General features: G+C 38.9%; 1 pseudogene; it reads right to left on the bottom strand.

Moving 5' to 3' along the window:
- Positions 1-4,056: 4,056 nt before the first annotated feature.
- Positions 4,057-4,849, bottom strand: LOC110216093 (small ribosomal subunit protein eS4-like; annotated as a pseudogene).
- Between the last annotated feature and the right edge of the window lie 20,291 nt (positions 4,850-25,140).

Below are 25,140 nucleotides of genomic sequence, written 5' to 3'. Positions count from 1 at the left end.
AGTACTGGGCCTGGAGTTAAGAGGACCTAGGTTCAAATCAGACCTCAGGCACTTCCCAGCTGTGTGACCCTGGGGGCAAGTCACTTAGCCCTGTTTGCCTCAGTTTCCTAACCTGAAAAATGAGCTGGAGAAGGAAATGGCAAAACACTCTAATATCTTTGCTGAGAAAAATCACAAATGGGTCTCGGAGTCAGACATAACTGAAAAAAGATTGAACATTCCAGAATTTGGACTGGAATCAAAGTCAAGCCCACTAATCTATATTTAGAAATGCTTATTGTCTTCCCTTCCATTAAAATCAGGAAAAAAAATATACATACATATATATATATATATATATATATATATATATATATTATATATATATATATATATATATATATATTCTCTATCTCCAGTCCTCTGGAATCTGTTCCATTTACTATAGTTTTTCAAGGATTAAAATGGGTATGTATTAGGAGGTTGGGAAATCTAACATTTTATGTCCTGATAGTCTATTTTCTTTCTTTTTAGGGGGCGGGGGAGATAACAGAACTTCATGTTCATTCAGATGACCTTAGGGGGTAGAGATTCTGTCTGTGATTCTTTGCTTATATCACAACAGTTGAGGATTAATTGATCTTGGCAGGAGCCATGTGTGCTGGGACTATAAAATGGAGGGGGGAAGGGTAAGTTGCAGAAGTAGGCTTTTTTTTGTCTTCCCCTACTCACATTTTCTTATAGAGAGATCCTGAGAGTTCATCAGAGCATGAGAAGTAGAACTAGGTGGGGTTCTACCTCAGAGTTACTAATGACTGTTTTGAGGCAGAGGCACATGGGTACATCATGGGCACTCACATAACATTGGGGGAGAATACTTTAACTCCACGCCCCTAGCCTAAGCTTTGGAGAGGGCAGTGAGATAGTCTCTTGGCCAAGATCTGGCAGTCCTGGAGATGGAAAGCTAATATTCTGAATGGTGTGATCACTGAACCACACATTGCCAAGGGCAACTCTCTAAAAAGCCAAATTTTAAGAGTTCTAGGATCTAAAAGGAGTCCTTATAAGGCACCAACTTTCTGGGATAATACACATGATTACAATACCTGGAGGAGATGCAACAATATAACTAGACTTTTACCTCTGCTATTAGAACTCTTAAAATTGGACTTGTTAGAGAGGTAACCCCAGTGAAAATCAAGAACACCCCCTTTTCTCACTAGAAGGCTAGATTTTAGCAAAGGTCTTTTTATAAGTACTCCCAACCCATTCAATCTAGTTGACTGGGATTGGAGAGCTCACATTTTTCCAGAAGGTTATGAACAAAGAACCCAATTTATAATCAAAGTACCTTGGTTCAAGTCATAGCCATGCCATTTACCACCTATATGATTTGGGAAAATAACAACCTCTTCGGAGTTTAGTTTGATCATCGGCAAAGTAGGGGTTTATCCTAATCATCCTCTAAGGTCCCTTCTACCTTGATTTATGTGGTCTATGCTTCCACCATTCTGACATTCCAAGAAGTTAGTCTTCCATCCAACAGATGAATTTCTGACTGTTGATGTGATCAATGAGTACTAGAGACAGATGGGGTAATGGTACTGTTACTGACATAGACATATAGACTTTGGCTCATTTCACTACTTTCTGCTATTACAGTGTATGGCAGGACAAATTATTAATCAATTAATTAACAAAGTGAAGGTATCTCTGTTTTTGCCCATCAGATGACACTCTGACTACTTTTGAATATCTTACTCCCAACACCTTGACATTTGAGCTCTCTCGGTCTTTATGTGGCTGAATTGATTCTAAATTTTATAAAAGGTGACCCAGCTATACCACTGTTAGTGAAATACTCAAAAAGGATCAAATTAAGAAGAAAAGGTCTTATAGGTGTGAAAATATTTATAGCTGCTCTTTTTGTAGTGGCAAAGAATTACCAACTAAAAATAAAATGAGGAGTGACTGAATAAGTTGTGGTATATGAATGTGACTACTCTTGTGCTATAAGAAATGAGGAAATAGATGATTTCAGAGAGATATAGAAATAATTGTAGGAACTGATGCAGACTGAAGTAAGCAAACCAGAAGATCAAGTTATACCACAATATCAATGTTATAAAAACGAACATTTTCAAAAATTTTATAAACTAGTAACGAATGAAATGAGCAGAAGAACCAAGAGAACAAATCGTACAATAGCAAACCACTATGTAAAACAAACAACTTTTAAAGGGATAAGCATTATAATTAAGACAATGGCCAACCATGATTCTAATGGAATGAAGATAAAATAATACACACACACACGCAAAAAGCACACATGCACATATGCACACAGACACACACAAACACACATACACACACACGTAGGTATATATGCATGCATGCATCTGTTGAGTCAAAGACTAACTCACTGAAATATCCGAAAGTTATCTAGCAACTCAGTGTGTTTACTTTTCATGGTCTAAGCCCTCATACCATTAAGCTACATGCTTGTATCCATCTCTGTGGTGAGATTATCCCTCTAGCGACCACTAGTATACCTCACTTTTAAAGAAACTCAAGCCATCAGGGCAATGTCAAAAGTATGATTACCTATATGTCACTATGGAGTGAAAATGGTACTCACCAGAATGTTGATTATTTCCTAAAGAAAGGAAAAATTCACCAGAGGTGAAGGAGAATTATATCCTCTATATGTATTCTACAGTAAGGACATTTTATTGTCTATTGTGTTTTGTTTTGGGAGGTCTTGGGGATTTTTTTTTTTGCATTTTTAGGGAGAAATAAAGGCTGCTACATTTAAAATGCAATGTTACCCTAAATGCTTTTAAAGGATGTGAATGAAGATTTTTACAACAATATGTGTGGAATAAACTTATAAGTCAGCAATATTCAAAGTGTTTTTTCCAGAGATAATTCTGTACAGCAACAGCAAAAAGCCAGAGAAAGGATAATTTAGGATAGTCACCTTTAAGTTTGAATATGGTTCCTATAAGTCCAGAGCTTGAATGGGTATGCATGATGGAGGTAATGCTGTCTGTCTGTCTCTCTGTCTCCATCTCTCTCTGTTGCTGTCAATCTCTCTGTCTCTCTCTCTGTCTCTGTTTCTGTGTGTGTGTGTGTGTGTATGTGTGTGTTTTTCACTGTCTTTCTCCCTCTCTGTCTCTGTCTCTGTCTCTGTCTCTCTCTCTCTCTCTCTCTCTCTCTCTCTCTCTCTCTCTCTCTCTCTCTTTCTCTCTGGTACCTTCCAGAGGTACCAGATCTTGTCCAGATCTATATCTTGCCACCAGACCCAGATGGCTCCAAAGGAAAAAGTGAGGCTGGTGATTGCATTGCCTTCCCTCACTTAAATCCAATGCACTTACATGTCATGGCATCACCTTCCTGATGTCCTAGTCCTCTTTGAGAACGAAGTACAAACAACAATGCCTTCCAGAGCTAACCGTCTATATAGCTAAAGAAAAGTTATGACTTAAAGTACATTTCCAGACCTGATAATCTATTTTCTATAATCATGGCCTCTTGCATTTTTTTTCTCATTCATTACCCATTTATTTATCAAGGTCTCCAAATCATCACATTCTATAGAAATTAAAATCTAGTATATTATAAGATGAGTACCATTAAGGTACAGATTACATAGAAGCATGTAATTTTTAGGTTTTTAATATAACTACAGCATTCAACTTTTTAAAAAATTTTTTTTGAAGTTTTATTGATATCTTTTGTTTTTACATCAGTCATTTTGGGTTGCATCCTTTCCCCATCCTCCAACTCATCTAACAAAGAAAACCAGTTAAGTAATACTAACCGATATAGCTACATCTTCTAACAGCTTATGCAACATTCAGACCCATAACACTCTAATCCAAGGAAAGAAGAAAAAAGCATTTATGGCCTGTTAAATTTCACTTTATGACACTGAGTTGTTTAAGCTATCTATTTCTTGTTTTGTTTATTTGTGTATCTTATAGTTTTGTAGGGTAATCACATTTTTTTGGTTAAAAATTGCATTGTAACACCTCAATTTGATTTAAACTCTACAAATTCTTGTCTGCAAATCAATTAACCACTGCTCTGTTTAGCTGCCAATCTCTTGCCTCCTCAGCAATTGTAAGGTGGATACCCTTTCCTCGGGGAAGAGAGATTCAAGGCTTATTATCTTGGCCAATAACAAAAATATTTGAAAGCCTTGTGGCAAAACTATTGCTACTGGCATCTTTTACATGGACAACACCAAAAGAGCCTGGATGTCTCTCCCTGTTTGTGATTATACCAATTGAACCCTAACTTGGAGCTAACTGGCTCCATTTGTCACCAGACACAGGTTGTTAATATCGAACTTGATGAAATCAGTGATGCTGCCAGCTTCTAAACCAATCTGAAAGGTATCACTTACAATAATGAGAAGATTTGGGTATAGTAAGGACGTGACGGGTCACCAGATGGGGAATGCCTTTTGTACCCATAAAAACTTTTCTCACTTGGCACAATTTATGCTTAGCCTCTTCAGCTGTAATACAATGAACAGCAAAGAGTCCTTTTGTGTCATAAACAGACAGAAATGTTCACCTGTCTTCTCAATGCTAATGATATCCATAAAGCCAGCAGGATATGTGACATCAGTGTGGACCTTGGCATCTATCTTGATAGGTTGCTGCATTCAGATCTTCTTTCCTTCCTCTCCAGTCAAGGCATACTTGAGTCTGTTTCTCAGGAAATTGATGAGTGAGAGACTCTCTCTAAGCTTGTGGGGAACTGTGGATGACCCTGGAGCAAAAACTCCTGTTAATTTATCCAACATCCCGTGCTTTGGAGCTGCTGCATGCTTCAGATGCTTGTTGGGACCAAGAGCTATGGCTATACTGTACTTAAGATAAAGTGGAAAATTTACTTGGCTGTAGAATCAAAAGCTTTGTCTACTTCTAAGTTAGTGTGTGTATGGCCAAGTCACTTCACCCCTCTGGAAATCTGTGTGTTTACCAGCAGCACAATTAGCCTTGCTGGGGCAGTGCAGCAAGAGACCATGTGCTCCCCAGAAATAAAACCCAGAGCTCCCAGGGATCTTCCTTGTCTCTACTTTCTCTTAGCACCTTAATCTGACTTCATAGTGGGATGTTGAATGAGGTATTTCCAGGTTATGTGACAAATGGTATAGAGGACTAGAAATTTTCTCTGGTCTTCCCAAATTCTCAATACTCCCCCAAATAAGACCTATACACAAGAGATGGAGTAATTATCTCTGCAGTCCACGGCACCAAGAAACATAGTAAAGTGACCACATTATGAGCTAGAAAGTTAATTCCTAACGCCTACTGTGCTCACATAACACCCTCTTCCCCACCAGCCCCCAATGACTACAAGGGCAGGTAGTTTACTTAGAAAATCCCAGGGAATCAGCAGTGATACTAATGAAGATAATAGCCTTAGCACAGTTTCAGGCTACAAAATGAACTCTAAAAATCAATAGTATTTCTATATAATAATAATAAAAATAAGTTACAATAATAGAGAAGGAAATCTCCTTCCAAGGAACTGCATACTGCATACAATAGTTAAGGATCAACCTGTCAAAGCTCAAAATATATATATTCAATGATAAAATTCTTCTTAAAGAAATTTTTTAAAAATTAATGATATAATGAAAATGACAGTACTACTGAAGTTAATTTACAATTTTAATTCTCTACCAATCACATTATCAAAAGGATACTTTACAGAACTCACTAAAAATAACAAAATTCATTTGGCGAAACAAAAGATCTAGAATATCAAAGACATAATAAAAGGAAGAGACGAAGGGGTACTAACACTTCCAGATCTCAAATTATATGATAAAGCAATAGCATTCAAAGTAGTATGATATTGGTTAAAAAATAAAGAGATAGATTGGTGAAACACTAGACAAGGCAGAACAATGGAACTTAATATCTCAGTGTTTGATAAATATAAAACAAAAATTACGTAGGAAAGAACTCCCTAATTGCGATAAAAAAAATTACTAGGAAAACTTGAAAGCAGTCTTGTAGAAACTGGGTTTAGATCAATATTTTATTATATACACATCATATATCAGTTATAATTAATATATATGTTACAGTTAATATATATCTTACAATTAATTCAATATTGACATGTGACCTTAATATTTAAAGATCATGCTATTAAAAATTAAAAGAGAATAAGATTATATATATGTTTCCATGGGTGTGGGTAGGAGATGGATTCTTAAGAAAAGAAGGAATATCAAAAATTACAAAAGATAAATAACTTTGATTACATGAAACTAACAAACTTCTAATGTACACAATTAATGTATAGGATAAGAAAGGTGGCTATTGAATGGGAAATAATATTCTTATCAAATATCCCAGACAAGAGCTTGACATACAAGATAGAAAAGAGGTTAAAGGATATGAAAGAATAATTCTCAAAAGAAGAAATATAAATTGGTTTATATTTTTATTTTAACATGTGTTTTTAAAACTCTGGGTTACAAATTTTCTCTCTTCCTCCCTCCCCACCCACCCTCACTGAAAAGGCAAGCATCTTGATAAAGGTTATAGATATGTAGTCATGCAAAACACTTCCATAGTCTTCATGTTGTGAAAAACTAAGTATATTCCCATTCATCCTATCCTACCCCCCATTTATTATATTCTCTCTTTTGACCCTGTCCCTCCTCAGAAGTGTTTGCTTCTGATTATCCCCTCCCCCAAACTGCCCTCCCCTCTATCAACCCCCTGCTCTCTTATCCCTTTCCCCCCTTATTTTCCTGTAGGGTAAGATAGATTTCCATACCCTATTGAGTGTGCATGTTGTTCCCTCCTTAAGCCAAATCCTATGAGAATAAAATTCACTCATTCCCTCTCACCTTCGCACATTTCCCCTTCACTGTAAAAGCCTTTTCTTGTCTGTTTTATGTGAGATAATTTACCCCATTCTACTTCTCCCTTTCTCCTTCTCCCAGTATAATCCTCTCTCACTCCTTAATTTTATTTTCCAGATATCACCTCTTCATCTTCAACTCATCCTGTGCCATCTATCTATCTATGTACACATACATATAATTTTTTTCCCTCCCACTACCCTAATACTGACAAAGGACTCATGAGTTACAAATATCATCTTTCCATGCAGGAATGTAAACAGTTCAACCTTAATAAGTCTCTTATGATTTCTCTTTCCTGTTTACCTCTTCCATGTTTCACTTGAGTCTTGTATTTGAAAGTCAAATTTTATATTCAGCTCTGGTCTTTTCCTCAGGAATGCTTGAAAGTCCCCTATTTCACTGAATGACCATTTTTCTCCCTGAAGGATTATACTCAGTTTTCTGGGTAGGTGATTCTTGGTTGTAATCCTATCTCCTTTGCCCTCCAGAATATCATACTCCATGCCCTCTGGTCCCTTAATGTAGAAGCTGCTAAATCTTGTGTTATCCTGATTGTGTTTCCACAATACTTGAATTGTTTCTTTCTGGCTGCCTGCAATATTTTCTCCTTGACCTGGGAATTCTGGAATTTGGCTACAATATTCCTAGGAGTTTTCCTTTGGGGATCTCTTTCAGGAGGTGATCAGTGGATTCTTTCAATTTCTATTTTGCCCTCTGGTTCTAAAATATCAGGGCAGTTTTCCTTGATAATTTCTTGAAAGATGATGTCTAGGCTCTTTTTTTGATCATGGCTTTCAGATAGTCCAATAATTTTTAAGTTCTCTCTCCTGGATCTATTTTCCAGGTCAGTTGTTTTTCCAATGAGATATTTCACATTCTCTTCTATTTTTTCATTCTTTTGGACTTGTTTTACAATGCCTTGACTTCTTGTATAGTTGCTAGCTTCCACTGCACCATTATAATTTTTAAGAAAGTATTTTCTTCAGTAAGCTTTTGGACTTCCTTTTCCATTTGGCCAATTTTGCTTTTTAGGGCATTCTTCTCCTCATTGGCTTTTTGGACCTCTTTTGCCATTTGGGTTAGGCTATTTTTTAAGGTGTTGTTTTCTTCAGTATTTTTTTTGGGTCTCCTTTAGCATCACTCTCAGTTTTTCCTCTGCTTCTCTTACTTGCTTCTCAAAATCCTTTTTGAACTCTTCCATGGCCCGGGACCAATTCATATTTTTCTTGGAGGCTTTGGATGTACGAGCTATGGCTTCATTGTCTTCTGGTTGTATTTTTTTGATCTTCTTTGTCACCAAAGTAAGATAATATAGTCTGACTCTTTTTGCGCTGCTTGCTCATGATTCTGGCTAATTATTTGAGTTATAAACTCTTTGTTAAGGTATGGGTCTGTTTCCAGCATGGAGAATGTACTGTCTCAAGCTTCAGGGGTTTTGTACAGCTGTTTTCAGAGATACTTCTAGGGACCTGTAAATTTTCAGTTCTTCCAAGGTAGTATGATCAAGGGCAAGGTGTTTATTCCTTTCCTGGCCTGTGCTCTGCTCTATGAGTTACCACAAGCACTCTTTTCTGTCTTGGAACTGTGAGGAGGATTTCCTCTCACAGCCACGATAAGCTCTACCACACTAGTGCTTCTCCTCCCCCCAGAACTGTGACCCAGATACAAGCAAGGGCAAAGCAAGAGAATCCTGCACCAGCAGAGAGATCCCTGCAATGCCTCTCTGATCGGGCCACTCGATTCCCCCTAAGTCTGTGGGCCACAAGCTCAGGAGGCAGCCACCGTCTGGGGCTGAGCTCAGGGAATGGGGCTGGGACCCCATGCTTCTCTCTCACAGCAGAAACAGACTTTTCCCACCGACCTTGTAAGTTGTCTTTGGCGTTCTTGGGTCAAGAAGTCTGGAAAACACCATAGCTGCCTGTGATTCAGTCCTCTGAGGCCTGCTTCAGGTTCGCCGAGGCCTGCTCGCCCACACCGAACTGCGTTCCTCTCCCAACCCGGCTCGATATACCTTTCTGATCAATCATCCAGGTTGTCTTGGGCTGGAAATTTGTCTTTTTGTGGGTTCTGCTGCTTTAGAATTTGTTTAAAGCCATTTTTTATAGTTATTTGGAGGGGTCAGGGGGAGAGCTCAAGCAAGTCACTGCTTTTACTCTGCCATCTTGGCTCCGCCCCTATAAATTGTTAACAATATTATGCAAAGAAGTTCCAAATTACTGATAATGAGAGAGTTACAAACCAAAACAACCCTGACTTCACCTCACAATCTGAAAACTGACTAGGTTCACAAAAAGATGGCAAGTCAATGCTAAAAGGCTTATGGAAAGATAGTTTACATGAGTGCAATGCTGGTGAAACTGTGAATCCGTATACATACATACATATATATATATATATATATATATATATATATATATAATAAAACCATTTCATACTGTGCAAATAAAGTGACTAAAAATATCTATTCCTTTTTATCCAGATTTTCCACAACTAGGCATATACCCTCCCAAAGTCATTGATAAGCAGAGCATCCCTATACATGAAAAATATATATATATATTTGTTGTAGCACTTCTGGTGGTAGCAAAGAGCTGGAAACAAAGTAGGTGGCCATTGACTAGGAAACAGCTAAACAAACTGTGGCTCATGAATTTGGTGAGATATTGTTGTGCTACATTGAATACAGAGGAATATGGAAAGACTTACATGATCTGGCACAGAGCCAAAAATACAACATACACAATGACTACCACAATGTGAATAGAAAGAAGAGCAACTACAAAAAACAAATCAGTCGTGAATGTGACAAAATTATAAAGAACAAGCATGACCCCAAAAAAAGAGTGAGAAGAGGACACATCCTCCCATACCTTCTGAAGAGGCGGGGCTCTAAGGTGGGAAATATAAGGTGGGTATAGAATATAGCACATATTTTCAGACTTTTTCTATGTATTGATCAGTTTTATTGATTTTTTTCCTTTTTTTTCTTTTCTTTTGAAAAATGTTATGTGAGATGACTCTGTGGGAAGGTGGAGGGACAAGGACAGGGGGAGACATTCTAGTTATAGAAAAACAAAAGTTATAAAATTTATTTCGTGAAAGATAAAAATTAATGTGATATGACAGACATTGTGATGGTGCTCTACTGTTATGATACTGGTAAGTGATATTCCTAGAGTATTCTGAAGTTTTCAAAGCACCTCACAGAGGTACTCATATATAGCCTCACAATTACGAGGTAGGTACTGCAGACATTATTTTCCTCATTTAACAGATAGGGAAACTGAGGCTCAGACAACTCAAGTGACTTGCCACACAACTAGTAAGTGCCAAAGGTAATATGCAATTCAAGTCAAGTCAACAAGCATTTGTTAAGTCCTGACTTTGAGCCATGGACTGTGCTAAGCACTAGGGAAACAAAGAAAGGAAAAAAAAATAAACCATTCTGCCCTCTGGGACCTCACATCCTAATGGAGGAGATAGCATGCAGAGATAACTTATAAGATGTATAAAGAGTATATAGATGGCACCCTTAGAGGGAAAGTCATTAGCAGCTGAAAGGATTCAGAAAGGCCTCCAGGTCTTCCTGATTACAAGTCCAGCACACCATTTCCTATGCTATGCTGGGTAGGTATAGCTAGGATAGTTTTAGACATTTTTATTTTCTAGCAAATGTATCCCTAATAAATACTTATTGAATGAATGATGTCCCTGCTCTTTGTCAGATCTGCTAACATGTCATATGACTCTGCCAGTCCATTACCCCAAGACAGGAATTGGAATTGGGGTGGGGGGGCAAGAAGAGACATTAAATGAATTAAGCTTTAAATCCTTCAATTGCCATTGGTTTGGGAATGATATGGGTCCACATCACATCACTTAAATCCACTGACTAGACACTTCTTATATTTCGAGTTTTGCTCTAGCCCCAGTCCTGCTTCAAGAAGTTAAATAGGAATGGACCAAAAAATTCCTGCCTGAAGGTAGATTTGAGTGAAATAAAATGCCTCATAAATAGAATAATATTTTCTCCTTTATTCATCAACAGGACACAAACTGAAGGGAGGAAAGGTTAAGGGGATGACCTTTTAGACACTCCTTACTTTTCTCCCTCTTTTTAAATGTATGCCACCTGCCAGACCTATATGACTCCCCCGTGAATGACTCCATTACTTCCCTCCTGGGCATTTATATTTGAATGCATTACCCATGGTGCATTTTAGGTGTGGCCCAGAGCCAGAGGAATGGAGTAAAGGCCATGGGGTAGAGGTGAAGGAAAGGGTAAAGCTGAAGTGGTGGATGGATTTACTCTTGGCACTCTTTAAGGCCACAAGAGTAAAAAGGTTATAGTCAGTCAGAATGAAGAGGCAGAAAAGTTAATAAGTCATACCATTCACTTTGAAAGTTTTCCTTTTTCCCCCCTTCTTTTTAAAAAGACAAAAACATTTTTTGCCAGTAGAATGAATTCACACAACCCATGGTCAGATTGAGGACTCTCAATGTAATGTTGAGTTGGAAAAGAAGCCACCAAAGGAGAAAATGGTCACAACAATCTGGGCATTGTTGATAAAGATAGATTATTTGGTGTGAGGGATGTAATAATAATAATATCCTCCCAGACATGAGAGATGTTTTCCTAGATTCTTCAGCAAATCCAAGAAGCTTTGGTACTTTCAAATCCCATCCTACCCCCCTTTAGCTTGCCAATTTCCTTGTAGGGTTCAAAGAAAAAATGACTAGCAAAGAAATTTGCCCAATAGAGTTGTCTTGAAAAGGAATAGGCTACCTTTAGGACCTAGGAGGTTCCTCTTCTCTGGAAGTCTTCAAGCAAAGTCTGTATGACCATTGTGAGAGGGATGTAGGACTCTGGGGGCAGATTGCTGCTCAGGTATTGGTCAGACTAAGTGGCCACTGAGGTCTGTTGTGGCTCTGAGGTTGTGTGAGTCTGTGAGCCCCTTATCACCTGAAGTCTAGTAGAGGACCTACTCATCAGGAGTTCTGTGAAATGCATTTTTGTTCAGATTCAAGTTGTTCAAGGACTGGACAGACAGATCTGAGATTCTTCTGGGAGTCTCACAACAACAGTCATGTGTGGTTGGCCAGGCAGTACAGGTTGCAGAAGAATAATTGTAGGTGGGGGATGCTAAGGATGACCTGTAGAGTATATAATAATGGAAGGAGGGGACAGGTCTCTGACCCTACTGGTGGAAGGTAAAAAGAGGTGGGAGGGACAGAGACATTCACATGAAAGATATGAGGGATTCCCAGGCCTGCTGCTTTCCTTAGCCTGAACAACTTTGCTGGAGTAAGACTGGGGCGGGGAGTACTGTTTAAGGGGGATAGGTAGTTGTACATAAAGAAGAAAAAAGTGATAAAATAATGAAATAAAAGCCACTTTCCTTTTGGAGGCATTGTGGAATGAATTGCTAATAGGGAATTGATTCTGGTACCTGGGACTTTTTTGTAATAATTTGAAAGAAGCTACTTAAGCAGGTGCTCCATATGGGGCATGGGAAAGTGAGCTCGTGCCTAACCCCCAGCAATACCTAAAGTTTCTGAACTTATTAAAAAGCCTCATTAGTGTTAGTTTTTGTTTTGGGGTGGGAATGGGGGTGAGATGGGGGTATTTGTTGTAGAACTTTAGTATCGTGTTCAATTCCAGGAGCTGTATTTGAAAAGGGACAATGAAAAATTGTCAAGTAACTAGAAGAGGTCGACCAGATGGAACCCATATCCTATGACAATAAGTGGAAGTAATTCCACGTCTGCTGCTTAGAGAAGACCATATTTTCAGAGCATAATGCAAGGCAGGAGATGAGTGAATAAAACACATTCAAAGAAAATGGGAAGGAAGTACTAACATCACATATGTGGGCATATGAAGAGTCAAATTCTGTGAACTGTGAATTCTGGGTAAGATTCTCTATTATCTGTTATTATCTCTATTATCTCTATTCTCTATTATCTGTGTCATTGTTTTTGATGTAGGTACCACCTTCCAACACTGACCAGTCATTTCAGTGCCTTGTATTATCACAACTAAGGTCAAGTTCTGTTCAACTAACCCAACGCCTCTGACCCTCTCCTGAACAGGAACTTTCTGGGCAGACCTCTCCCCTAATGCCCAGTTCAAGGTGGCTTTAACCTATTCAATGTCAGGGCATCCATCACCTTTCCCGAAACCTGTCCTGCCTAAGAATGTGACAAGAAGAAATAGAATACCTAAAATATCTGACCTGGTCAAGAGAAAACTGTAGGTGGAGGAGCGAGCAGGGGAACGGAGGTGGGGCATAATCACTCTCTTCATATATCTAAAAAGCTACTATAGGAAACATAGAGTAGACCTCTTCTTCCTGGCCACAGAGAATACAACTAGGATCAATAGATGGAAGCTATAGGGAGTTCTATTTTAATTCAATAAAAGATAGACCTTCTTAATGATAGTTGTGGTTCACATAGTGTTTTAAGGTTTTCAAAGTGCTTTACAAATATTATCTCATATTTATCCTTACAAAAACCCTAGGAGATAGGTGCTTTTGTTATTCCTCAGTTTACAGATGAGGAAACTGAGGCAAACAGCACTTCAGTGACTTGCCTGGTGTCACCCAGCTAGCAAGTGGCAGCTAGGTGACTCAGTGAATGAAACACTAGGCCTGGAGTCAGGAAGACTGCAAGTTTGGCCTCAGACACCTACTACCTATGTGACCCTGAGCAAGTCACTAAACCCTTTTTGCTTCAGTTTCCTCATCTGTAAAATGAGCTGGAGAAGGAAATAGCAAACTACTCCAGTATCTTTGCCACAAAAACCCCAAATGGAGCCACAAATAATAAGAAACAATTTAAAATGACTAAATAACAACAACTGGGTTTATAAGAGATCTCAGGTAATCTAGTTCAGCCTCATCTTATGCCATGAGGCAGTTACATGGTTCAGTGGGTAGAGCGCCAGTCCAGGGTCAGAAAGACTCATCTTCCTGAGTTCAAATCTGGCCTCAGACACTTCACTAGTGGTGTGTCTTGCACACTAGCAATCTGCAAAGTGAACTGAAGAAGAAAATGGCAAATCATTCCAGTAACTGTACCAAGAAAATTTCATGAACAGTATGGTCCACAGGGTCTCCAAGTGTTGGACACAACTAAACAACAGAACAACAAAAAAGGTTTTATAAGATAATAGATTTAAAATTGAAAACAGGTGTGTGCTGGAGTCAGCATGTTCTGGTACTGGCTCTTGAAACAGCATCTATTGTTGGAGCTGATTGTTAGATTTTCTGTGTGAGCTTTGACACCTCAAAAATCAGGAAACACTGTGAATCAGAATTTGGTTTATTATCATTTTGTTGACTGTGTAAATCAGGTGTGGGGAACCTGTGGCCTTGAGGCCAAGGTCCTCAAGTTTGGCCCTTTGAATGAATCCAAACTTCGTAGAACAAATCCCTTTAATGAAAGGATTTGTTCTGTAAAACTTGGGCTCAGTCAAAAGGCTGCACCCAAGGACCTAGAAGGCCACTTGTAGCTTCAAGGCCTCAGGTTTCCTGCCCCTGGTACAGATTTAAGAACATGATGGAGAAAGTGTTGAGATAATAATGCAGATAAAACCTTAAAAAGTGTATGAAGCCTACTTTTTTTTTTCCTTATGGAGAATTGATTGTTAAACATTAACTAGCTGTCCCATACCTGGAAAGGACCTTGAAGGTCACTTAGTCCACTCCATCCCACCCATTTTACAAAGAAAGAAACTAAGGCCAAGAGAGGAAACATGATTTGCCCAAGATGATACCGGTAATGAGTATCAGAACCAGGAGCTGAACCCTGATCTTCTTACTCTAAAGCCATTTTTCTTTCCATTATCCAACAGCTTTGTCATCTCCAGAGACATTCTAACTAGGGTCCTATGGTTCTGTGGCCATTATTTGAGAGGTGAGTCTTAAAGAAGAAAGTTGGGGAGTGAGGTAGAAAAAGGAAAGGGGTAGAGGCTGGAATGAAAACACTGAGTCTATTTGTGGGAAGATCAGCCTGGGAAACTGGAGTTCATGGGGGTGGCTGGATGCAAACCAAGTTCAGGGGTATGACTGAGAAGCATCTGGGACGTGCTGTAAGTAGCTTTTGGCAAGCATGCTTATATTGAGGGTGCAGGAGGAAGATCAGAGGAAATGACCTTGAATGCAGACAGATAGCACTCAGTCACAGCAAGGATGTGCTAGGCAGGTTGAGAACCACAATTGCTTCCTCTGTTGCCCACTCTTGTTCATTATGGTTTGGATAGGCCCCAGGAGAGGTACAGGGAACATCAGAGATAAAGATCTTTTCAGCATAAATAGATTCAAGGAGGAAAAGGTCTGGGAAAAATATCTCTTGTCCCCACTGTCAGATAATGGAGGATATTTTTGGTAATAAGGTTATAGATTTAGAACTGGAGCAGACTTTATAGGCCATAGAGTCCAACCCCCTATTTTTTACAGATGAGGCAATTAAGGCACAGAGAATTTAAGTGGCTTCCTCAGGGTTACAAATAGCTAATAAGTGGCCGATACAGGACTCAACTTAGATTTTCCTGATCTCAAGTCTAGTGTCCCATACACTTTGCCTTGCTGCCTCTTCATCCTGCCTTCTGTGTGTATGAAGGGGCCTTCCCTGACTACCACAACTCTCAGGAGTCAAAAATTTGCCTTGGAGGTATGTTTTGGACCTGTTGTCATGGAAGATAGGCTGATGACAAGGAAGGAAGAACAAAGAACAGCCCTACCAAGAGTGAAGTAATAGGCCAGATGGTGGTGATCCATCCTCTGGAGATCTGGTATGGATCGTTCAATCCTGGGCCTTCAGAGAACCAAAAGGAAGTGTTGAGAAAGGGAGAAAGTATGAAAATGCTCCTTCTTCTCAAAGACCATGCCCTACATCAGTGCCTTGAGGCAAAGCCCTGTTCATTCTGTTATTAGGGCTGACCCCATTCCAACTCTCATGGCCTCCCTCACCTCTCAACTCCTCCAGCACTTTTACCATAACTGAGGTTAGTCTGTCTCAGTTGTTGAACATCCCTTTGTACTTAAGGCTAGCAGCTAGGTGGCACAGTGGCTAGGGCACTGGCCTGGAGTTGGGAAGATCTGAGTTCAGATCAAGCCTTAGACCCTTACTAGCTGTATGAACTTGGACAAATCATTTAACCCCTATTTGTCTCAGCTCCTTATCTGTAAAATGGTGACATACTGGAGAAGGAAATGGGAAACCATTCCAATATCTTTGCCAAGAAAACCCCACGGAGAGTCTTTGGGGTCAGAGAGCCAGATATGATGGAACAACTCAATAACAACAGAGTTACTTAAGGCTTGCCAGAATCTGGAGGATGGAAGCCATGGGTTTACAAAAGAGGAATTCTGATATGGTAGAAAGACATGAAAAATATCTGTACAGCCACCTCGGAAGTACATGATGATCTCATCTCCTAATGTCAGATCAGATGCAGATATTCTCTATTTCCTATTGGTTCTGAGGACTATCTTGATTGTCTAATGATCTGGAGCTCTGTGCCCCAGACCTCTTCTTTCTGCTCTCCTTGAAGTACAAGGATGACTCCCTGAGCTCCAGAGGGGAGGGTGAAAGGAAGCTTTGAACTAATTCATGGTGCCCTTTGCAAACCAGTACCTGCAAGGAGGTCACCTCCTGGTTCTATCTTCTTTCTGTTGACAGTGGGGAAAAAATTACACCTCCCACCAGTCCCCTTGGTATTAAGGACCTATATTTAAGAATTGTCATACTGAACAAGTCTGGTATAAATTGGTTCTATGAGGAGGAAAGGGCAAAAGGAACAATAGATTTCAATAAAGTTTTGAAATATAATAATAATAAGTATAGTTTATATAGTGCTTTAAGTTTTACAAAGCATTTTACAAACATTATCTCATTTTTGTCTTCACAACAACCCTGGGAGGTAGATGCTATTATTGTTTCATTTCTTTCATATGACCTTGATATTATTTAAGTGCATCCCCACAGGAACAGATAGAGAATGTTGTACTGTCTACAGAGCTTTGACCTTGTCATGGGAGATAGTTTCATGTGGTAGATAGAAAGCCAGGATGACTCGGGTTCAGGTACTGTCTCTGACATATACTAGTTGTGTGACTCTGGGCAAGTAACTTAATCTCTAAGTTCCTTAATACCTTTTTGTAGAGGTATCACTATGCCTTAAGAGAGGAGATTTACTCCCTGACAATTCCGTTATCCCCGCAGATACATGCATACATATATGCTGCACATGCACAATTTCTCCTGCACTCAAGTGGCACCAGATAGTACATACACTTCTCAAAACCTGAGACCTCTAGAAATGGCCCAATTCAATTTGCTTACTCTGCTGTCTTACAAGCAAGCAAAAGAGGGCAGACAATAAAACACAGTTCCCAGCTTAGGCTGTACTTATTCATCCAGTAGGACTGGTTGCTATTAGACTCAGGAATTCAGAAGCCAGGACCTGACTCCTTCTCATGTCACAGGACATGGACTTGGCATCTAGTGTTTTTCTCTTCAATGTCATGTTGCCAGGCAAGATGACCTATGGTGTTTTGCTACAAGTGGTTCATTATTCATGACACAGGGAATTTTGTTATTTAACAACAGGCATGAGTAAGGAGAAGCTTGCCACCATCATTCCACTGAGGCATTTCTGACCTCCAGGTCAATTCTCCAATGGACAGAAAGCATGCCAAATTCCCCCTGATGCTTCCAATCAGTCACTAAACTTGGTTGCTCCTTCCTTATTTCCTAACCCTAAATTTATGCTGCAAGCCAAAGTAAAGAGGTTATATCTCCCTGGGTTGTTGGGAAAAAAGAATTATAAATCTAAAATCACTTTAGAAATATGAGCCATTATTATAAGAACCTTCAAGTAGGAAGGACCTCAGAAGGTATTTAGCCTAACATGTACCCAGAGATGAATTCTTTCTATAAGCTACCATCAAATTCTTCACCTAAAGACCTTTGAGCAGGAACCTATTACCCTCTTGAGTCAACCCATTCCACTTTTGGATAATTTAATGTTCAAGAAGAGTTTCCTCATATTAACCCTAAAGCTACCTCTCTGAAATTACCTGTTGTTCCTAGACATAAAAATGAAATACAGTCTAGTCCCTACCTTCAGAGAGCTTTCAAGCAATTGAAGTGGTATGGGGGAAGGAAGAAGTATGGTAGCTTGGGATACCACTTGCATAAATAAATGCACTACAAAGGAAAATGTGTTCAGGGCAGAGCAGAAGGATTACTTTCCATGTGGGAGATCAGAAAAAGTTTTACAAAAGTGACAGCACCTGACCTGGGACATGATGAAGAACTCTGACAGACAGAAATGAGAAGGTAGTGTGTTCCAAGCATGGGAGCAGCGTGTGTGAATACCTTTGCAGGGGTGGGTAGAATGAGACTGGGGGAAAGCTAATTGCCCAGTTTATTTGCAGTGTACAAGTATCAAAAGGAAACAAACAGGAATATGACCAGAAAGATAGGTTAGAGTCAGAGTGTAGAAGGGAGACTAATTGTGAAAGACCAAATTTATACACAGAAATTTCCTCAAAAATAATTACAGAGTAATATTAAAAAATGTCAGACAGCCATTTAACAACCATTTATTAAATAACATAGCCCAGGCATTGTGCTACAGACTGGGATACAAGTACAAGCCAAATGAATGGCAGACCCTGACCTCAGAAAGTTTAAGTTCAAATGGGAAGACAATGCATAAAAAGTAGCTAAAAGTTGGGCTGGGGTGGGGTATAATTTTGGAGAAGGGAAGATATCTAGAGGGTTAGAATCAGAGCTGGGAAAGGGGAAAAAGAAACCCACATCCTCAGGTCATAGAGATCTGACGAAATACAAATAGGGCTAAAGGCAGGTAGAAGGTAGAGGCAATCAGAATGAAGACAGAATTATAATTGCAAAATTTTGAAGCTGAAAGTGAACTTAGAGAACATGTAAAGCATTAGAACATAAGTCTCTTGAGGACATGTTCTATCTTTGCTTACAAATAAGTACTTCATAAATGTTTTTTGATTGGGTCAAATCCCTCATTTGGAAAGTGAGGAAACTGAAGCCCAGAGAGGTGAGTTGAGAACCTGAACCCAGATTTTCTAGCAGTTCCTTATCTAGTACTATTTCCATTATTTCACATGACCTCTCTCATTGGAGAAAGTTCCACACACTGATATCTAAGATGTCTTAGATAATTAGATAATTGATATATTTTTCCATTCTGAGTTTCCCATATGGTGTCTAATATTCATTGAAGGATTCAATAAATAATTAAATTGAATCCTTCAATATTCATTTGAAGATCATTTATTGAGTACTTAGAATGATAGCATTCTAAGGGTCATTGGGAGTGGAGTCGTAAGGGAATGGATACAATAAGTACATTTCCTTTCTTTGGAGAACTTATTTCTAGTAACACACATATAATTATAATGTAAATATAAATAATGATGTAAGATTAATTCATTAATTAACAAAAAGTAGAAGTGACAAGATTCAAACAATTTTCAAGCAGTAAGTCCAAGGCTCATTCCTCCAGAACACATTGCCTCTTACAAAGCAACTAGCTAGCAAGTGTGGTGCTGAGTAATGAGGAATGAGTCAAAAAAGAGAGAATAAATATCTTCTGGAGTAATCAGAGAATGCTTCATGGAGGAGGTTGGCCACGAACTAGCCCTTGAAGGATGGATTGAATCCCTCTAGACTGAAAATAAAATCAGTAAAGTAAGAGTCAAAGAAAGTAGAAAGAAATCAGAAGGATGCATTTTACACCTACTCCTGAAAACATATAATGTTGACAAGTAACTAGGGAACATTTTGTAATCATGCCTTGCTAATTTATGAGCACCAAATATACTAAGTTTCCATGAAGGCTTTCTCCAGCACAGGAACAGCTCATCCTATATCACTCTTCAGCGTTGGAGGAGGGCTGCTATTTACAGTCTTCTGTTAACTATGCCCTTGATCTCAGGAGGCTTAATCTCCTTAAAACAGTTTTTCCACAACCATTTGGACCCGGAAGTCATCAGGCTCCTTTTGTAGAACTTCTCAGGTTTTTCTCTTCTTCATATGCAGCCATGTGCTGCTGCTTTTTATATTCTAACCCTAAGTATGTGATGAATCAGAGCAGTGAAGGGAGAAGCAAAGTAATAATGGTAAAAGATAATGGCAATACACTAATGCCCACCTCGGATGCCTCATTGTGGTACAGAGGTGACACTAGACTCTTAAATGCTAACTCCAGCAGAGTACAAGTGCTAATAGCTCCTACCAGTCTCAAAAGGCATAAAGGACAGAGTCAGCAATGAATGGATTGTATTTGTCAATCAAAGCCAACCTAGACAAGAGTGAAGAAGCTTATCACCATAAGGCTGGACACCAGGTGTTAAATTGTCATAGCCACAGTAATTTATGAAACCATCTTCTATTTGTGGAGGGCTTGGGATCTTCCTCTCCCAAGAATGAAATCATAGATCTTTGGAGATGTACGCACAGAAGTCTGTTCTCGAAGTAATACAAAGAGAAATATGATTTAGCCTCGAGGTTTGTTGAATGAAATTCAAAATGAACTGAAGGGACCAAGTAATTCAGCTAGCATTTAAAGTCACAAGCTCCAGACCTAGCAAAACTGAAATCTGAGATCCTGACCAGGAGTCAGAAACCAAAGCTGGAGCTCTGATTGAATTGGCCAAGCCAGAGCAAATTATGGACCTATGGTTGAATTCATCATTAGAATAAACTACATTTCTATAATGCCTTATACAGTTCAACAAGCCTTTATTAAGCACATGGCACTGACCTAAGAGCAGGGATTACAAAAACAAAAAGGAAATAGTCCCTGCCCTCAAAGAATTTACATTCTACCCAGGGAGAGGGAGGGAGTTGGAAACATATGTGTACAAATAAGTGGATACAAATCATGCAACAGACAATTTCATGAAGAAGCATTAATAATTGGGAGGGGTGAAGGTAGGGGGAGGAAAGATAAGAAGAGTTCTAATGCAGGAGGTGATAACCTGAGCTATCTTAAAAGGAAGCTAGAACATCTATGTGGCAGAACTGTATGAAGATAGAGCACATTTGAGATACAGGAGGTTACTTTGCAAAAGTATTAAGTGGGAAATGGAATGATATGTATAAAGTGCGGCTAACAGGTCAGTTTGACTGTAAGAGAGTGTGAGTTTACAAAGTACCTTTCCCACACAAACAAGAAACTGTGTGGCAGATAACATAAAAATAATTACTCTCATTTTTGTAGAGTCACAGAACTGGAGAGTTGAAAGTGACCTCAGCATCCTTCAAGGCCAACTTATTTATCAAAGGAATCCTCACTATAACATACGTGGTGAGAGGTCATACAGCCTTTGCTTGAAAACCTCCAAGGAGGGAGAATCCACAACTTCTTAAGGCAGACTATTCCATTTTTTGACAGTCAAAATTGTTAGGAATTTTTTTTTATCCTGCCAATTAGCCTAAACTTGACTTTTTGCACCTTCTACCCAATGCCCCTGGTTCGGCCTCCTGTGGCCAAAGGGAACAAGACTTATTTTACAGATAAACTGAGGCTCAGATGGGTATAGTGACTTGATCAAGATTTCACCATTGAAAAGTAGTGGAGATAGGTCTTGAACCAAGATTTTCTGGGCCAGTTCCCTTCTAAAGTCCTTATAGTGCTTCTTATCCAAAAGATCTCCTCTGCCCCAGCTCCTTTTGGAGGGCAACATGTAATAATAATGGCTAGATTTTATATAATGCTTAAGGTTTGAGAAGTGTTTTACAGAATATTATCTCATTTTACCCTCCCAAGGACCCTGGGAGGTGGGTACTGTTTATGAGATATAGGTGTGTGTTATAGCATTGTCTTGAAAGACTATCTCCAAGTCAAGTAAAGGACATTTATTAGGATGATGCACCCAGCAGATTCTGCTCGTTATGGGAGGCAGGGTATCTAGCTGGGTTATGTGTCTGGTTTTTATAGTTTGACAGTAGTGGAAAACACAATAATGGGAGGGGAAATAGGAAAAGGGGAGAGGGAGAGCTACTCCAGAGTGTCATCTAGGGTATTTTGTACATGTAGTCTCTCACAATGCACACTGACTTCATCATAAGTTCACCCAAAGGGCACAACATTAGCTATTGCACAAGCTCTAGCATTTGGAAAGTCTTTCCTGTCTTCTTCAGGCCAAATTGTGATTTATGAGCACTTTCTGGATAGTCAGGTGTCACATCCTGCATCCTGTTTCACAACTTGCATCCTTTCTCATATCCTGCATCCTATTTTGCTCCAACTGCCTCATTACTGCTATTATACCCCCTTTACGAATGAGGCAGATAGAGGTTAAGTGACTTGTCCTAGGTCACACAGTTTGGGTCTGAGGTTGGATTGAAACGCAGGTCTTCCTGACTACCAGACCAGCAGGTTATCTACTGGGTCACCCAGTTACCTAGGTGTCCCTCCAATGCCCTTCACCCAGAATCACTCTTCTGCTATGAACTCTGATGTTGATAGAGTTCTAAGGAAAGTATCATCTCCCCTTATTAGAATAGAAGCAGTTTATCCTTGTTTATTCCATCGTGATTGCTTGCTCATGTTTATCTTTTTATGATTCTCTTGATGTTGGCATGTATATTTCAAAGTTTTTACTCACTTCTGATCATAAGGAATACTTGGATGCCCCCATATAGAATTAGACTCAGTGTTTCCAGGTGTGTGATTCTGGGTTGTATGCCTGTATCTTTTGCCTTTCTGCAATATTATTTCCAAGCTTTCTGCTTCTTCATACTGGTGGCTGCTTCATAGTGGTGGCTCTTCAGTACCTGAATTCTTTTTTTTTTTTTCTGGCTTCTTGCCATATTTTTTTTCTTTGACCTAAAATCCTTGGATTTTTGGCTATCATCTTCCTAAAAGTTGGCATTTTGGAATTTCTTTCAGGAAGTGAGCAATGGATTCTTTCTATATCCATATCTTCTTGTTATTTGAAATCTGGGTATTTTATTTAACATTTTCTTGAAATACGACATCTTGGATCATTTTTCATTGATTTTCAGGTAGTCCAATGATTTCTAAATTATGTCTCATTGAATTGTTTTCCATTTTTTTTGATATGTGTTACTTGTTGTTGTTTAGTTGTGTTTGACTCTTTGTGACCCCATTTTGGGTTTTTTTTTTTTTGGCAAAGATAATGGAGTGGTTTGCCATTTCTTTCTCCAGCTCATTTTATAGATGAGGAACTGAAGCAAACAGGGTTAGGTGACTTGCCCAAGGTCACACAGCTGGTAAGTGTCCGAGGCCAAATTTAAACTCATGAAGATGAGTCTCCTTGATTCCAAGCCCTGTGCTCTATCCACTATACCACCTAGCTACCCCCAAATACCTTATATTTTCTTCTATTTTTTCAGTATTTTTTACTTTATTTTAATGTTTTTGTGGGCTCATAATGTAATTAGTCTTGTGTTCAACTCGTTCTAATTTTCAGGAAGCTTATTGCTTGGATAAGGTTTTGCCAACATGTCAATAACTTCCTATTTTTTCCCCATTGCTGTGATTTCTTTTCCATTTTTCTCTAGCATTCTTATTTATAAAAAAAATTAATTCTTTAAAAAAAAACCCTTTTGCATCATCTCTTCCAGAATGCTAGTTGAACTTGTTTCCAGGTTGTGTTCTACTTTAAGACTTTGCTTATAGATGTGTTGGAATCATTTTCTTCTGTGTTATTATTTTTAGCAGACCTGTCACCATTATATATTTTTTTAATTGTGAGATTCTTTTTTGTTTGTTTGTTTACTTGGTAGTTCTTCCATTTTACTTCTTGACTTTGGACTTAATGTTAGAATTTGGCTCTGTGTACCTCTGGAAGGAATGTTGCTGCCTTCTTAGACCACTGAGTGTCATGAGAAAAGAGTTCATGGGAAGCTCAGGCTGGGGAGACCTGCAAGCTTTCAATATTCCCAAAGTTACCTGATCCAAAGCAAAATCTGATCACTGTCTTATTGGTCTAAACTTTGCAAGTTCCTGATATGTGTTTGGATCTGAACAAAATATCTGTTAGCTTGCTCCTTTTTGGGAGTTCCAAGTGGACTGATGCTGAATTCACCCACAATCAGCCAGTTGGAAAGCTTAGCTGCTTCAATCTGGCAGAACTGTTTGGTTCTCCTTTGATATAGGATTCCTGTCTTGCTTATTACTTTGTAGGTTTCAAATTGGACTAGGAGCTGAAATTGAGTCCTTGTTCCTGTCCCTGTAGTTAGAACCACATAGCTGCTACCTGCTTAAGATTGCTTCTTACTCAGACTGGGACCTGACACTACTCTTTATACTGGAATACTACCATTAGGCTCAAGTCCACAACTTGGTTCTCCATAGATTTCTGACTCAAAACTAGGCAGTGATTAATGCCATTTGTGCCTTTTTCTACAGCCTACCCAAGATTGGGTTCCTCTATGTGAGTCCAGGACCTCTTCTTGCCACAGTGCATAGCCTTGGTCTTTATTCAGACACTGCCCTGGAAGAATCTATGCTACTATGTCTGACTAGACCTTGTCCTCAATGTTGCAATGTCTGTCTATGAGCCTATGCTCATCTAGGCTGGAAAAAATTATTCCCTGTGTTTTTTTCTTGGATTTCCCAAACTAGATTTTGTCTGGTGCATTTTTTAAAAATCTGTGTGAAAGAGTTGTAGTAAGGAATTCAGCTGCATTTCCTCTTGCTACTCCACTGTCTTACCTCTTCTCCTCCAAACAACTTTAGTAGTGTCTCTACTATTAAAATAGGAAGCTCCTGAATTTAGGCAGAACAACTGGAAATTCAATCCATTTATATAAAGAGAAAGGAAATTTTCTCTCTTTTCAATGGCTGGAAGTGATTTCTCCCATCTAAAACCTCTTTGCCAATATTTCACCTTTGTCCCATCACACTTGTTTATATCCATATAATTACCTCCTCCTCCTATCCCCCATAGTAGATTGAGACCCTTTGAGGGCAGAAACTGTTAATTTTCATTTCTGGATCCTCAACACCAATCACAATGTCTTTCCCATAGTAGGTACTTAATAATTATTTGTTGAATTAAGTGGGTTGAATTGAATAGAGCAGCAAGTACTTGAATTGAATTTTATGGACATTGTAGAGCTAGATAAAAACTTGGAGAATGCATAATTTAAAAAGAAAAAGTTTACAGATGGGGAAACTCATGCCCAAGGAGTTTTTTTTTAAAGTGTTGGATCAAATGCAATATCATAAA

Source organism: Phascolarctos cinereus, unplaced genomic scaffold, assembly GCF_003287225.1.
Source record: "Phascolarctos cinereus isolate Bilbo 61053 unplaced genomic scaffold, phaCin_HiC Scaffold_4;HRSCAF=312, whole genome shotgun sequence".
Lineage (NCBI taxonomy): Eukaryota > Metazoa > Chordata > Mammalia > Diprotodontia > Phascolarctidae > Phascolarctos > Phascolarctos cinereus.
This window is presented reverse-complemented; position numbering and strand designations above follow the sequence as displayed.